Source organism: Salvelinus alpinus, chromosome 11 (genome assembly GCF_045679555.1).
Source record: "Salvelinus alpinus chromosome 11, SLU_Salpinus.1, whole genome shotgun sequence".
Classification (NCBI taxonomy): Eukaryota; Metazoa; Chordata; class Actinopteri; order Salmoniformes; family Salmonidae; genus Salvelinus; species Salvelinus alpinus.
The window spans coordinates 25,723,468-25,740,340 of record NC_092096.1 but is presented as its reverse complement, the minus strand read 5'-3'; positions in this window follow the sequence as shown (position 1 = coordinate 25,740,340).

The following is a 16,873-nucleotide window of genomic DNA, read 5'->3' as shown; positions in this document are numbered from 1 at the left end:
AATTGAAACTAAACCCTGCAAATCATGTAGTTCTCCACTACCAGACTGGCAGCATACCACCCTGCATCCCACTGCTGGCTTGCTTCTGATGCTAAGTGGAGTTGGTCCTGATCAGTCCCTGGATGGGAGACCAGATGCTGCTGGAACTGGTGTTGGAGGGCCAGTAGGAGGCACCCTTTCCTCTGGTCTAAAAAAATATTAGATTGTGTAGGGTTCTGTCTTCTGGATGTGATGTTAAACAGGTGTCCTGACTCTTTGTGGTCACTAAAGATCCCATGGCACTTATTGGAAGAGTAGGGGTGTTAACCCTGGCATGCTGGCTAAATTCCCAATCTGGCACTCACACCTAATCATCTCCAGTTTACAATTGGCTCATTCATCCCTTGTAACTATTCCCCAGGTTGTTGCGAGAATGTGTTCTCAGTCAACTTACCTGGTTTAATAAAATTTAAAAAACTATCAGAGTTGGTGAACATGGGGCTTGGATGAGACTTCATTTCCCAGAGTGCATCACTTTGGCTGGATCTGTTTATCTGCACTGAACCTCAATTAGCTGCTTTTTCCTCATACTGTACCCTTGACACTATTCAATCAAATCCTATTACCAGGTTTTTGGGGTGTTCTGGTACAATTTGAATTCATGTACCAAGCACAATAATGTTTATAGTTTGGACATTCATGTAGCATGTAGCATGTAGCTAATCCTGGAAAAATGGAAACAGGTTTTGATTGAATAGTGTGACTTGACTGATACACTAATACACGTAAACAGTTTGGTATTTACTCCACGTAAACAGTTTGGTATTTACACCACATAAACAGTTTGGTATTTACACCACATAAACAGTTTGGTATTTACACCACGTAAACAGTTTGGTATTTACTCCACGTAAACAGTTTGGTATTTACACCACGTAAACAGTTTGGTATTTACACCACGTAAACAGTTTGGTATTTACACCACGTAAACAGTTTGGTATTTACACCACGTAAACAGTTTGATATTTACACCAAATGTATTAATCTACTTATAATAATCATTAAGTGGGCGCTTACATTTGTCCTATTTTACACATGTACAAGCACATGTGTGAATTGGAAATTAGGTTTTTGCATATCCCACTCCCCCTGAGACAGGAATCAGCCATTATTGACAGCGACCCTGGAGCAATTAGGGTTAAGTACCTTGCTCAAGGGCACATCAGCAGATTTTTCACCTAGTCTGCTTGGGGATTTGAACACAATGCTCCTAACCGCTAGGCTACCTGCCACCCAAACACAATACCTAGTTTTGGGGAAAATATGTACCATTCTTTTAATTCGTAACAGATTTATACATATTATTCTCAAAAAAACATCCACAAGATGAAAACTATTCACACAGTTGTAGCTCAAGCGGAGTTCTACACTCCCTTCCTCCACACACAGTGATTCTAATTCTATATTTCAAGCAGGCACACCCTCCAAATCACTGGTTGTGATATTAAAGAGCGTCCACTGTGCTTTTCATCAGTGGGATGCGCTGTCATGTGACGGTCAATGCTTATTCACAGCTTACAGAGCTCCAGGCTGGATGTCCTCTGTGTACCCAGCTTTAGGCTCTCCCTCCCTGGGTAACAGCAGAGGAAAGGTCCTAGGGTGGGAGAGTCATTGCGGTGAGCAATTTCTCTACAGATATCTTGTTATTGGCTGTGTTTCAATCCAAAAGATGCCTCGGCCTAAATTCATTGCCCTCATGGGTAGAAACAACTGAGTAGGTGTAATCACTAGATCCATCTAGTTTCCACCATATTGCTTTCTTCTACCCAGCCCTATCAGACCTGTGAAGGGGAGTGAACGAGGTCAGAGGGGAGGGAATATCCTCTTGAAATAAAACACAGCCATTAACTTATAGTGCTGTTTTACTTGTTTTTATTATAGTATTGGATGATCGTTGTGTTTATTATAGTATTGGATGGTCGTTGTGTTTATTATAGTATTGGATGGTCGTTGTGTTTATTATAGTATTGGATGGTCGTTGTGTTTATTATAGTATTGGATGGTCGTTGTGTTTATTATAGCAGTGGATGGTCATTGTGTTTATTATAGTATTGGATGGTCATTGTGTTTATTATAGTATTGGATGGTCGTTGTGTTTATTATAGTATTGGATGGTCGTTGTGTTTATTATAGTATTGGATGGTCGTTGTGTTTATTATAGTATTGGATGGTCGTTGTGTTTATTATAGTATTGGATGGTCGTTGTGTTTATTATAGTATTGGATGGTCGTTGTGTTTATTATAGTATTGGTATAGTATTAGTATAGCGTTGTGTTTATTATAGTATTGGTATAGTATTAGTATGTCACGATCGTGTGGAGGAGAGACGGACCAAAACGCAGCATGTGGAAAATAAGCCATCTTCTTTTATTTTACTACGAAGATGAACATGAAACGAAACACTATTACAAACTATACAAAAACAACAAACGACCGTGAAGCTATAAACGTAGTGCACACAAACAGGCTACAAACGTTCAACATAGACAATTCCCCACAAACAGCTAAAGCCTATGGTTGCCTTAAATATGGCTCCCAATCAGAGACAACAATAACCAGCTGTCTCTAATTGAGACCCAATTCAGGCAACCATAGACTTTCCTAGATACCTACACTCAACCATAGACACAACTAGACTACTATACTAAACATAAACCCAACTACTCTAATAAACCCCCTAAACCTTACAACCACCCTAGACACTACAAAAACCACATACATTCCCCATGTCACACCCTGACCTAACCAAAATAATTAAGAAAACAAAGAATACCAAGGCCAGGGCGTGACATAGTATAGCATTGTGTTTATTATAGTATTGGTATAGTATTAGTATAGCATTGTGTTTATTATAGTATTGGTATAGTATTAGTATAGCATTGTGTTTATTATAGTATTGGTATAGTATTAGTATAGCATTGTGTTTATTATAGTATTGGTATAGTATTAGTATAGCATTGTGTTTATTATAGTATTGGTATAGTATTAGTATAGCATTGTGTTTAGTATAGTATTGGTATAGTATTAGTATAGCATTGTGTTTAGTATAGTATTGGTATAGTATTAGTATAGCATTGTGTTTCAGTTGAACAGAACAGCCTTCTGCGTGTTTGTAAACATAGTAAGGCAGTAGACTCCTACTCTCTCAGTAGTGTCTCTCTCCTCTCTCTTGATCTTTCCATCACTTTCCCTTCTCCTTTCCATCGTATCTTTCCTCTCTCTCTCTCTCTCTCTCTCTCTCTCTCTCTCTCTCTCTCTCTCTCTCTCTCTCTCTCTCTCTCTCTCTCTCTCTCTCTCTTTCCTGCTCACTACGCTCTTCCTCCCCTCTACCCCTCTCCCACACACTCATTCTCCCTTTCGTTTCCTCTATTCCTCCTCCTCCCCTATCCCTCACTCATCCCCTCCCTCCCTCCCTCTCCCTCCCCCTCCTCCCTCTCCCTGGTGGTGACAGTGTGTGTGTAGATGGAGGTGTGTTTTAGTCAGGCCCTGGGTGCTGTCTCCAGTGATAAACTATGGTATTGAACAGAGAGCCTTCCCCACACTGGGCTGGCCACTGGAGCGAGCCCTAAAGGCCTCAAGTCTGTGGAGCGGAAACAGCCCATACGCGCTCACACACACACAGGCATACACCCTACACACCCACAGGCATACACCCTACACACCCACACACACACATAAGCGTGCATACACTGGTGTACACACTCATATCCGTAAACTGACGCACACTCATTTGCATACGTGTGTGTGTGTGTGTGTGTGTGCGTGCGTGCGTGCGTGTGTGTGTGTGTGTGTGTGTGTGTGTGTGTGTGTGTGTGTGTGTGTGTGTGTGTGTGTGTGTGTGTGTGTGTGTGTGTGTGTGTGTGCGTGCGTGCGTGCGTGTGTGTGTGTGTGTGTGTGTGTGTGTTGCTAAGCCAGGGAAGAATGTAATGGAATCTGGTAACCAGATCACACACACTAGGCTGTGTTCATTACATTTTAATACACACCTGAGGGCCAAATGTGACTCACTAGTCGCTCACAGTGAAACTAGTTTCATTTCAGTCTGAGCTATCCAAAATAGATCCAGATGATTTGTACAATATTAATAGAAATGCCATAATATATATTTCACATTGTAAGGGATCAATATCAAATAGATTTCTCTTACCAAAAAACAAGACAAGAATAAGTATGTAGTGATACAATTCATACCACTGAAATCCTACAGTAAGTGTTCACTGAAATATGCAACCAGTGAACATCCAATCACCAGCCTTGGCAATTCCAAGGCAAATCCCTCCCACTCTGCAGCAACAGGTGTCAGAATCAGAAAGTTATTTTCATAAAGAGAGAGAAGCAGTCACATACCTTTGTCAGGGTGTATATCCTGTGTCTGTGTCCTCTACTATCCACTCTGAGAACAGGTTCCTCAGTGGTTCCTCAGTAGCGCTAGCCCTGCGAGCGGAGCGATGTTTAACCAGAGGTTTATTAGTCCTGAGCCCTTTCTATTCCCATTAGCGACCTGGCACACGCCTAACTCTGCCCTTAACACCAGATTCTTCTGACCGCTGACCAGAGAGAAGCCCTGAACTAAAAATATTTTTAAAGGAACAGTGTACTCTATCTCATTCTCTCTCTCTCAAGACACACCTCATAATCCTCTTTACTCTGAGAAATAGGCCAATCACGAACTATACTGTAATCTGTTGTTGTACACCAGCAAAGTTCAGTCTGTCACTCAGACGACTCCGACTAGGGGTCAAATCGGGGGTCAAATTCGACCTTTCATCAGGTAAAATTACATCAATCTTCAGATCTGATTGAACTGAAAAGGGATTGAACACAAGTCGGAGAAACACCTTTGCTCATGGTATAAAACCATCAGTCAACTCCTAAAGCAAACACCACTGAACATCCCAACATGAGTAACACCGCTAGGGCGTATTTCAAGACATATATACAATATGCATACTATTGCGTTCAAGCAGCTCGCTGTCAACAGAGTACTGCATCTTTTCCTCTACAATGCCTAGACAGCCTTCTGGTTACGTAACCTATCTAAACTTGTTGTTCCTCGCACACTTCATACTGCCAAACTGATTTACAGAGCTCTGGGTCCTATTTTTTAGGCACCAAACAAGAGAAAACAGAATGAAAAAGGGAAACTAACTTAAGCTTGTCCAAAACGTTTTGCTACGGTGTGTCCTAATGAATACGACCCTGTTTTGGTGAAGTAGGATGACGTTGCCCCTAGACACTGGCGCTCTAAGGTCGGTTTTGTGTTTTTCTCATAATTGTCAAGGTAGGGTTGGAGAAGAGTAAGCTGATAGATCTGCAGATCAGGACGTTCAGGCATTGTCTGCCAGGATTTGTTTTGGTGCTCTGACCTCACCAGGAGGGTGAGGATGATTAATAAAGGACATCAGGTTCTTCTGTTCCTAACGGGATTTACAGGTCAGAGAAGTCCCTGGTTGCGTTCCCCTGTTCGGATGTTGCATGCATCAACCAATGGTTGCGTGCCATGTTGTCGACCATGTCATCGACTGCCAGATTACTATAACAAATGATATGCTAAGTTGATACATAAAATACTTATTAAGGCGTTGTAAGATCTGTCAGGCGTCAGCAACGCCTGAGCATAGGAACGTGTCTTAACCATTGGTTTCCCTTCCAATGGTTAAGGTAAGGGTCAGCAAGACCCATCGTCCATCATGACCCATAGAATTGGCTGATCCTAGATGGGGCATGACAGTAATACATTTTTTACACTATTGAGCTGAGCTATACTGTTTCAGCATGGTTACACATCCACCATAGCTGCTGGAACCATGTTGGAAAGGGAGAGCAGTAAGCTCAGTACAGTTCAGGTAGGCATGAAGGTGTGAACAGGGTCTATCACTGCCTCTTATCTGTCTTCTCAATTCACTCACTCCAACAAATTTGCATTTAACCTTTATTTAACTAGGCAAGTCAGTTTAGAACAAATTCTTATTTACAATGACAGCCTAGGAACAGTGAACTGCCTTGTTCAAGGGCAGAACGACAGATTTTTACCTTGTCAGCTATGGGATTCGATCTAGCAACCTTTCAGTTACTGGCCCAATGCCCTAACCGCTAGGCTACCTGCTGCCTCAAATGCTCAAATTAACTCTTCCCATTCTCCTTCCTCTCATCGCCATCTCCTCCTTCTTGTCCCTTTCTCTCCTCCCTAACCCCTCCTCTCTTCCTCTAACTGCAGAAGGATTCCTCAAATCAGTTAACGTTTCCAGACTAATATAGTGATGTAGCAACACGATCCAATTATTCAACTGTAGTGAAGAGGGAGGAGTCCCTTGACAACTCACAGTCTAATCCTTGAGAGAGAGAGGGGGGGGGCAGACATACAGAGAGAGAGAGAGAGACAGAGAGAGACAGAGAAACAGAGTGAGAGAGAGGGGGGGAGCAGACATACAGAGATATAGAGAGATATAGAGAGAGACAGAGAGAGAGAGAGAGAGAGACATCAACATACCAATTAGGATCTGGCTAAAAATACTTGAATCAGTCATAGAGCCCATTGCCCTTTATGGTTGTGAGGTCTGGGGTCCGCTCACCAACCAAGATTTCACAAAATGGGACAAACACCAAATTGAGACTGCATGCAGAATTCTGCAAAAATATCCTCCGTGTACAACGTAGAACACCAAATAATGCATGCAGAGCAGAATTAGGCCGATACCCACTAATTATCAAAATCCAGAAAAGAGCCGTTAAATTCTACAACCACCTAAAAGGAAGCGATTCCCAAACCTTCCATAACAAAGCCATCACCTACAGAGAGATGAACCTGGAGAAGAGTCCCCTAAGCAAGCTGGTCCTAGGGCTCTGTTCACAAACACAAACACACCCCACAGAGCCCCAGGACAACAGCACAATTAGACCCAACCAAATCATGAGAAAACAAAAAGATAATTACTTGACACATTGGAAAGAATTAACAAAAAAACAGAGCAAACTAGAATGCTATTTGGCCCTAAACAGAGAGTACACAGTGGCAGAATACCTGACCACTGTGACTGACCCAAACTTAAGGAAAGCTTTGACTATGTACAGACTCAGTGAGCATAGCCTTGCTATTGAGAAAGGCCGCCGTAGGCAGACATGGCTCTCAAGAGAAGACAGGCTATGTGCTCACTGCCCACAAAATGAGGTGGAAACTGAGCTGCACTTCCTAACCTCCTGCCCAATGTATGACCATATTAGAGAGACATATTTCCCTCAGATTACACAGATCCACAAAGAATTTGAAAACAAATCCAATTTTGATAAACTCCCATATCTACTGGGTGAAATTCCACAGTGTGCCATCACAGCAGCAAGATTTGTGACCTGTTGCCACAAGAAAAGGGCAACCAGTGAAGAACAAACACCATTGTAAATACAACCCATATTTATGCTTATTTATTTTAACTTGTGTGCTTTAACCATTTGTACATTGTTACAACACTGTATATATATAATATGACATTTGTAATGTCTTTCTTGTTTTGAAACTTCTGTATGTGTAATGTTTACTGTTAATTTGTATTGTTTATTTCACTTTTGTGTATTATCTACCTCACTTGCTTTGGCAATGTTAACACATGTTTCCCATGCCAATAAAGCCCCTTGAATTGAATTGAATTGAATTGAGAGAGAAACAGAGAGAAACAGAGTGAGAGAGAGGGGGGGGCAGACATACAGAGAGATAGAGAGAGACAGAGAGAGACAGAGAGAGACAGAGAGAGAGGGAGACAGAGAGAGAAACAGAGAGAGAGAGAGAGTAAAAGGAAGAGAAAGGGGTTCCCTCCTTCATTTGTGCTCTCTCTCTCTCACACCCCGTTGTGAATCCCTAGCAACACCTATTGTTAGGGATGTACGTCACAGGTGGTGATGTCACTGTAACAAGGCCGGTCCACTTGGTACAGATTAGGAGGAGGAAGGTGGAGAGAAGGTGATTAGCCAGGCTTGTAACAGATGAGTCACACTGAAGGACACACACACATACACACGCAGACAGAAAAAAAAAAACATGCGTACACACACACACACGCATACAAACAAAGAAGGCAAAAACACACGCCTACGTACAGACAGTCTACAGACTGTATATTAATTCAAAAACATTATAAACATTGCGGTAAACATTCAAGGTGAAAGACACCCTGAACACATTCAAAACAACATGGGTTTTGACTACAGCAAATAGAGGATTCTTTGAGTGCAGTAATCTCCCTAGGGCAAAACCGAACCATACAAACTCCAAGGCAACTCAAGTCTCTGACACAACTTTCTCAAAATGAACTCCCCAAGCAGTTGTTCTGTAGCCTGGTCCCAGATCTGTTTGTGCTATCTTGATATATCCTCGTCACTCATTGTCACACCAAAAGGCATGTAATTCCACTTAAAGGTCAACTTTGGGCACCAAAAACGGTCCAAGTCCGCCTCTTTCTCAATTTTCAAACCAAAATGGGGTGTGCCTTTGGTGGTTCATAGATGTGCCATTCTGGTGATTTGCGCCGTGACCGACGTAGCTAGTTCCTTAGCTAAGCTAGCCACTATAGCTAGCCACTATAGCTAGCCTCCTCCAGTGTGTGTTGACGTCATTTCACAGGATATATTTTTTGTACGGAAGCTGTAGACATTGGTAGGAAATGGTACTTCTGTAGCCAAATATCTTATTCATAGTTTTGTTTTGTTTTTAAGCATTAAATGGCCTGCTATGATGGTTCATTGATCTGTTATACCGTTTAAAGTCATTTGTCCCCCCCCCCCCCCCCCCCAAAGTCACCTTTATAGCTGGAATCCACATTAGGGTAAGCAGCGCTGCTGTTTACCCCAGCACATTTGTTTTTGTTTATGAAACAGGACAGGAGCATCATGGTAAAAAAAAAGTGCAATAAATACTTTGCTGTTCTGTCGCGCGTGCAATAATGTGCAATGATTTCTGAGGGGAAAAAAACATTGTTCGTTGTTTGAAGTAATTTCTTTATATTTGTAATATCGCAAACGGATGTGGCAGTTTCACCATTACTGATTCCAGCTTTAAAGAGCCACTGATTGGCACGTGTTTTTGTGTTGCTCGTTAGAAAAACAAGTTTTCAGTCTTGGAGGTGTGTTTCCTGACCGATTCTGCATTTGGTTGATGATGTTTGTCCCCCATAAAACACTGTAGACGTGGAAGCCTATTTCAATTCCTCAAAATCCCCAGAATTAATCAAAGACAACTCAAGAAATCTGTAATTCATTTTCATGTTTTTGCCGAGGAGGTTTTAGTTGCGCAATTTTACATCTGACTGTTTTTCTCAAGTAACAAAATGCACAACGTGTTGTCTTATGTAAACAAAGTCGGAGCTGCTGGGCAGTGCTGGACAGTTCCACTGTCACCGCAGCTGTTCACCCCATGTTAGTGGCTAAATGGACATCGTCAAATCAAAACCTTCATTTTAGACGAGAATGACTTTATGACCAAAATGTAGTCAATTTGAACAATAAAATAACAGTTTCTGACTCATATCGATGACGCATAGGCTGTTTTCAAAGGTATTTGTTGCTTTTTAACTCTCTTTAACTCTGGACACTATACATCTGTATTTCATACACTCAGGGGAATGGCCACAGATGAGCTATTGATCACCTCATCAATCCTAACCTATAACATAGCCTCACAATCAAACCCCCAGTGGGGATGATTTTATGATGTCCAACCTGCGTGTGTGTGTGTGTGTTGGCATGAGGGGGGGGGGGGGGGGGGGGGTTTATGTGTGGGTGTGTGGGTGGGTGGGTGTGAGTGTGTTTTATGTGGATGAATTGTATGTGTGAATTCTGTTTTGATTGACAAGTGTGTGTGTTTACGAGGTGGAAGGGTGTGTGTCGTTGAACCTTGAGGGCTTGTGTGTACAATAGGATCCAACAGACATGAATACAACATTCCCAGAGCTCACTGAATCCTCTCACACTTCTCCTGGGAATAGCTATGGAAACTGGGAAGAGAGAGAGAGAGGAAAAAGGGAGGTGAAAATGATATAACTGACCACTGTTAGAAATGTAAAACCATCTCTGCTTTTAGACCTGTACATAAGACTAAGTGGTGTTCTTGAAGTCGTCACAGTGCTGGGGCTGCTAACTATCTGTTAATGAGGTCTTCCAAGGGCTCGGTCTAGACTCAAAATGGCCGCCTGTGACTCCTCTGTTTCTGGGAGTTTCTGCAAAGCAACCCTTCAAGAGTCAAGCGTTGCCATGGCATCTGTGAACCCCTGCCGCCTGAGGGGTCGTAACTATGGGGTGAGCGAGGGTTGGAAATCCCACATCAAACAATCAAGGTGCTCTGTGTGTGTGTGGCTGAATTTCCTGTGTGTACTCAAGAGCAGCCTCTAAGTATCAATGTTTTACACTGTGCTTAACATTAGCCTTATGCTAAGTTGTGGCCAACTGGGGTATAAAGAGAGAATAGGTTTTAGCTTGGTACAGATGTTGAGAGGAAGAGATGAGGAAGAGATGATTAGAGAAAGCATGGGAGGGAATGAAATAAATAGAAAGACAGGAAATAAATAAGAGAGAGAGATATTTAAGGAGTAGGTCTGTGTGAGCGCTGTCTTGTCACGGACCTGAATCTCCTCTCCCTGCTGACAGAGTTGACTTTCCCAGAATCCCTGGAGCCCACTCCTGGGCTGCGGAACGAGTGTGAGTCAGAGCTTCTGAAGAGCCCAATCTGGGAGTCGTGAGGAGACTGGGAGACACACACACATAGAGGACGAACACACACATAAGAGACAATCACAGATGTCACATACACACAAATATACAATTATTTTGCAATTTTTTTTGGGGGGGGGGTCTCTCAACTTATTAAGAGTTAGAATAGTAGAATACACCAGATGCACTTTCTACATGTGTCGTGCATCAGCAGTGTTTCTCTTGTTATGTCACTCCATTAGCCATGTCAGCTAACAATCTATAGACTGGGAGATAGTCTAGCCAGCTGTCTAAACTTGTAGTAATCATGAGCGAATACCTGACCTCCAGGGGGACCCGTTAGTCATTCTCACACAGCTCTTATATTAACACGACATAAGTCATTACAAAATGTGTAGAATTACAGAAAACTTGCTTTAAAACTGCTACATTTTCTCTACGCCCCATGGCAATGTTTTCTCTACGCACCATGGCAGTGTTTTCTCTACGCCCCATGGCAGTGTTTTCTCTACGCCCCATGGCAATGTTTTCTCTACGCACCATGGCAGTGTTTTCTCTACGCACCATGGCAATGTTTTCTCTACGCCCCATGGCAATGTTTTCTCTACGCCCCATGGCAATGTTTTCTCTACGCCCCATGGCAATGTTTTCTCTACGCCCCATGGCAATGTTTTCTCAACGCCCCATGGCAATGTTTCCTCTACGCCCCATGGCAGTGCTATGTTTTCTCAACGCCCCATGGCAATGTTTTCTCTACGCCCCATGGCAATGTTTTTTCTACGCCCCATGGCAGTGCTATGTTTTCTCAACGCCCCATGGCAATGTTTTCTCTACGCCCCATGGCAATGTTTTCTCTACGCCCCATGGCAATGTTTTCTCTACGCCCCATGGCAATGTTTTCTCAACGCCCCATGGCAATGTTTTCTCTAGGCCCCATGGCAGTGCTATGTTTTCTCAACGCCCCATGACAATGTTTTCTCTACGCCCCATGGCAATGTTTTTTCTACGCCCCATGGCAGTGCTATGTTTTCTCAACGCCTCATGGCAATGTTTTCTCTACGCCCCATGGCAATGTTTTTTCTACGCCCCATGGCAGTGCTATGTTTTCTCAACGCCTCATGGCAATGTTTTCTCTACGCCCCATGGCAATGTTTTCTCTACGCCCCATGGCAATGTTTTTTCTACGCCCCATGGCAGTGCTATGTTTTCTCAACGCCCCATGGCAATGTTTTCTCTACGCCCCATGGCAATGTTTTCTCTACGCCCCATGGCAATGTTTTCTCTACGCCCCATGGCAATGTTTTCTCAACGCCCCATGGCAATGTTTTCTCTACGCCCCATGGCAGTGCTATGTTTTCTCAACGCCCCATGACAATGTTTTCTCTACGCCCCATGGCAATGTTTTTTCTACGCCCCATGGCAGTGCTATGTTTTCTCAACGCCTCATGGCAATGTTTTCTCTACGCCCCATGGCAATGTTTTCTCTACGCCCCATGGCAATGTTTTCTCTACGCCCCATGGCAGCGTTTTCTCTACGCCCCATGGCAGTGCTATGTTTTCTCAACGCCCCATGACAACGTTTTCTCTACGCCCCATGGCAATGTTTTCTCTACGCCCCATGGCAATGTTTTCTCTACGCCCAATGCAATGTTTTCTCAACGCCCCATGGCAGCGTTTTCTCAACGCCCCATGGCAGCGTTTTCTCAACGCCCCATGGCAGCGTTTTCTCTACGCCCCATGGCAATGTTTTCTCTACGCCCCATGGCAATGTTTTCTCTACGCCCCATGGCAATGTTTTTTCTACGCCCCATGGCAGTGCTATGTTTTCTCTACGCCCCATGGCAATGTTTTCTCAACGCCCCATGGCAATGTTTTCTCTACGCCCCATGGCAATGTTTTCTCTACGCCCCATGGCAATGTTTTCTCTACGCCCCATGGCAGCGTTTTCTCTACGCCCCATGGCAGTGCTATGTTTTCTCAACGCCCCATGGCAACGTTTTCTCTACGCCCCATGGCAATGTTTTCTCTACGCCCCATGCAATGTTTTCTCTACGCCCCATGCAATGTTTTCTCAACGACCCATGGCAGCGTTTTCTCAACGCCCCATGGCAGCGTTTTCTCTACGCCCCATGGCAATGTTTTCTCTACACCCCATGGCAATGTTTTCTCTACGCCCCATGGCAATGTTTTCTCTACGCCCCATGGCAATGTTTTCTCTACGCCCCATGCAATGTTTTCTCAACGCCCCATGGCAACGTTTTCTCTACGCCCCATGGCAATGTTTTCTCTACGCCCCATGCAATGTTTTCTCTACGCCCCATGGCAATGTTTTCTCTACGCCCCATGGCAATGTTTTCTCTACGCCCCATGGCAGTGCTATGTTTTCTCTACGCCCCATGGCAGTGTTTTCTCTACGCCCCATGGCAATGTTTTCTCAACGCCCCATGGCAATGTTTTCTCTACGCCAAATGGCAGTGCTATGTTTTCTCAACCCCCCTTGGCAATGTTTTCTCTACGCCCCATGCCAGTGCTATGTTTACTCTACGCCCCATGGCGATGTTTTCTCAACGCCCCATGGCAATGTTTTCTCTACGCCCCATGGCAATGTTTTCTCTACACCCCATGGCAATGTTTTCTCTAGGCCCCATGGCAGTGCTATGTTTTCTCAACGCCCCATGACAATGTTTTCTCTACGCCCCATGGCAATGTTTTTTCTACGCCCCATGGCAGTGCTATGTTTTCTCAACGCCTCATGGCAATGTTTTCTCTACGCCCCATGGCAATGTTTTTTCTACGCCCCATGGCAGTGCTATGTTTTCTCAACGCCTCATGGCAATGTTTTCTCTACGCCCCATGGCAATGTTTTCTCTACGCCCCATGGCAATGTTTTTTCTACGCCCCATGGCAGTGCTATGTTTTCTCAACGCCCCATGGCAATGTTTTCTCTACGCCCCATGGCAATGTTTTCTCTACGCCCCATGGCAATGTTTTCTCTACGCCCCATGGCAATGTTTTCTCAACGCCCCATGGCAATGTTTTCTCTACGCCCCATGGCAGTGCTATGTTTTCTCAACGCCCCATGACAATGTTTTCTCTACGCCCCATGGCAATGTTTTTTCTACGCCCCATGGCAGTGCTATGTTTTCTCAACGCCTCATGGCAATGTTTTCTCTACGCCCCATGGCAATGTTTTCTCTACGCCCCATGGCAATGTTTTCTCTACGCCCCATGGCAGCGTTTTCTCTACGCCCCATGGCAGTGCTATGTTTTCTCAACGCCCCATGACAACGTTTTCTCTACGCCCCATGGCAATGTTTTCTCTACGCCCCATGGCAATGTTTTCTCTACGCCCAATGCAATGTTTTCTCAACGCCCCATGGCAGCGTTTTCTCAACGCCCCATGGCAGCGTTTTCTCTACGCCCCATGGCAATGTTTTCTCTACGCCCCATGGCAATGTTTTCTCTACGCCCCATGACAATGTTTTCTCTACGCCCCATGGCAATGTTTTCTCTACGCCCCATGGCAATGTTTTCTCTACGCCCCATGGCAATGTTTTCTCTACACCCCATGGCAGTGTTTTCTCTACGCCCCATTGCAATGTTTTCTCTACGCCCCATAGCAATGTTTTCTCTACGCCCCAGCAGGAGACCACATACCTTCTATAGCCCTTATATCCATTGTCCCATTCTGTCTATTATAAAGAAGTGATGTTGAACTTCCATAGGTCATCTTTACAGTACGGGGATCTGTGTGCCATCTAGTGGCAATCACATGACAACAACGGTGACTTGCATTTCAATACAGTCTACAATAGGCCAACCTACACACAACCACAAAGAAACAAACCAGTGGGTTAGCAAACATGTGGTGGTTTCCTATTCATTCATCTGACTAAGACACAGTACAAACATATTCTTCCATATAACAGATATGAGTGGAGCCTGGAGCAGTGGAGGCTGCTGAAGGGGGGAACGGCTCATAATAATGTCTGGAACGGAACAGATGGAATGACATCAAACACCTGGCAACCGTGTGTTTGATGTATTTGATACCATTCCACTGATTCCGCTACAGCCATTACCACGAGCCCATCCTCCCCAATTAAGGTGCCACCAACCTCCTGTCATCAAGAGAGCCTCTTTGCCATGGTAACACTAGGCATATTTCAATCCATCTCTAAATCCGAGATAGCTTGTTGTGAGACTCATCGGTGTTACATTCCTACCTACCAGCTGTCTAGCCTTGTCTACGCTGCAATACAGACCTGTCATTGACACAACAGAACAGAATGCCTCAGTTCAAAGCTACATGAATATGCATAGATGTAGCTTAATTATGCTTGTTGTAATGGCCGCGTTCCAGGTTGATGTTTTTGCAGCCGTGCTGCACGTTTCCGAGGATTGCTGTGTCATTAATAGGTTGTATGTATCAAGCGTCTCAGAGTAGCTGACATAGGATCAGATTTTGTGTTTTAGATTATAATGAGTATGATTATATGGACAGGGGAGACCTGACCCTAGATCAGAACTCATACTCTGAGACACTTGATACATACAACCCCTGATGATTAGCGCAACACAACTGCAAAAAGGTTAAGTGTACCCCCTGGGCCACTTAACCTGGATCATACCGATGTTTCAAGCAGTGGGCAAGTGTGTGCCTCTGCTTTGAGGAATCTAGGGGTGTATCTCAGTAATCTAAAATGGGTTCCTCTCCTTGTCTCCTTTCCGCCATTGGCATCCACCATATTGCTTTACATTTTCAGATGAGTACAGATGAAGAAGAGACGAGGGCAGGAAGCTACTCCAGACTATTGAGATGCACCCGAAGAGAGCAGTCACTGCAATGTCAATGACATAATAAACCCTGTGTTTAAACAGTCTTTATTACCAAGGGGTACAAATATACTGTAGTGTGTTGTATATCATTGGTAGTCACCTATCACACCATTCCAAAGGTGTGTGCGAGCACGTGCACATGCACACACTCACCACAGGAGATTGGTGGCACCTTAATTGGGGAGGATGGGCTCGTGGTAATGGCCGGAGCGGAATGAGTGGAATGGTATCAAACACATGGTTTCTATGTGTTTGATGCCATTGCATGAGAGTCGTTCCAGACATTATTATGAGCCGTCCTCCCCTCAGCAGCCTCCACTGTCACACACACACATACAGCCCTTGTGCTCTCGGGGCAGTACCCATGGTAACGAACCCTGTGAATTCACAACACGTTTGTGACTCTTGGGGCTTGGGAACATAGATTGTGCTACTCTCATCAGTTAAGCTGAGGTTTCCACATGCACACTCTCTCTGTGTGACTGGATGGCTGCAGTGTGTGTGTGTGTGTGTGTGTGTGTGTGTGTGTGTGTGTGTGTGTGTGTGTGTGTGTGTGTGTGTGTGTGTGTGTGTGTGTGTGTGTGTGTGTGTGTGTGTGTGTGTGTGTGTGTGTGTGTGTGTGTGTGTGTGTGTGTGTGTGTGTGTGTGTGTGTGTGTGTGTGTGTGTGTGTGTGTGTGTGCGTGTGTGTGTGTGTGTGCGTGTGTGTCAGAGGGTTCAGGGAGTTTGTGCCCACGCAGAGAGTGGTAGAGAACCTTTTAAGGTACCTGCAGGGAATCAGTGTTAGAGCACCATTTTAGGTAACACGCTGTGCCACTGTAGGCCCAATTAGAGTGGAGATGACGACCTCATGAAGGCCTTTAGTGGCACTGTGTTAACTGTTAACCATCTGTGTCTCCACACCAGTGGAATCTTCTAAACTATAGACATAGAGTAACACACAGTGCAAGACATTGTGGCTGATGAACATAAACAGCTGATGGTCATTGCATTCCAGTCACATAATTGATATACAGGGAACTTAGACTACTAACTAAAGTGTTAGAACAGGGGTGTCAAACTCATTCCATTGAGGACCTAGTGTCTGTTTTTTGTGTTAAGACCTAGACAACCAGGTGGGGGGAGTTCCTCACTAATTAGTGACCTTAATTCATCAGTCAAGTCCAATGGAGGAGTTAAAACCCTCAGACACTCAGCCCTCCATGGAATGAGTTTGACACGTGAACTAGAATGACAACAGCTAAAATGTAATCCCCTGAAAAGCTAGGTAGAAATGGAAGTCCTTTGGAACAGAGAATAGTGACC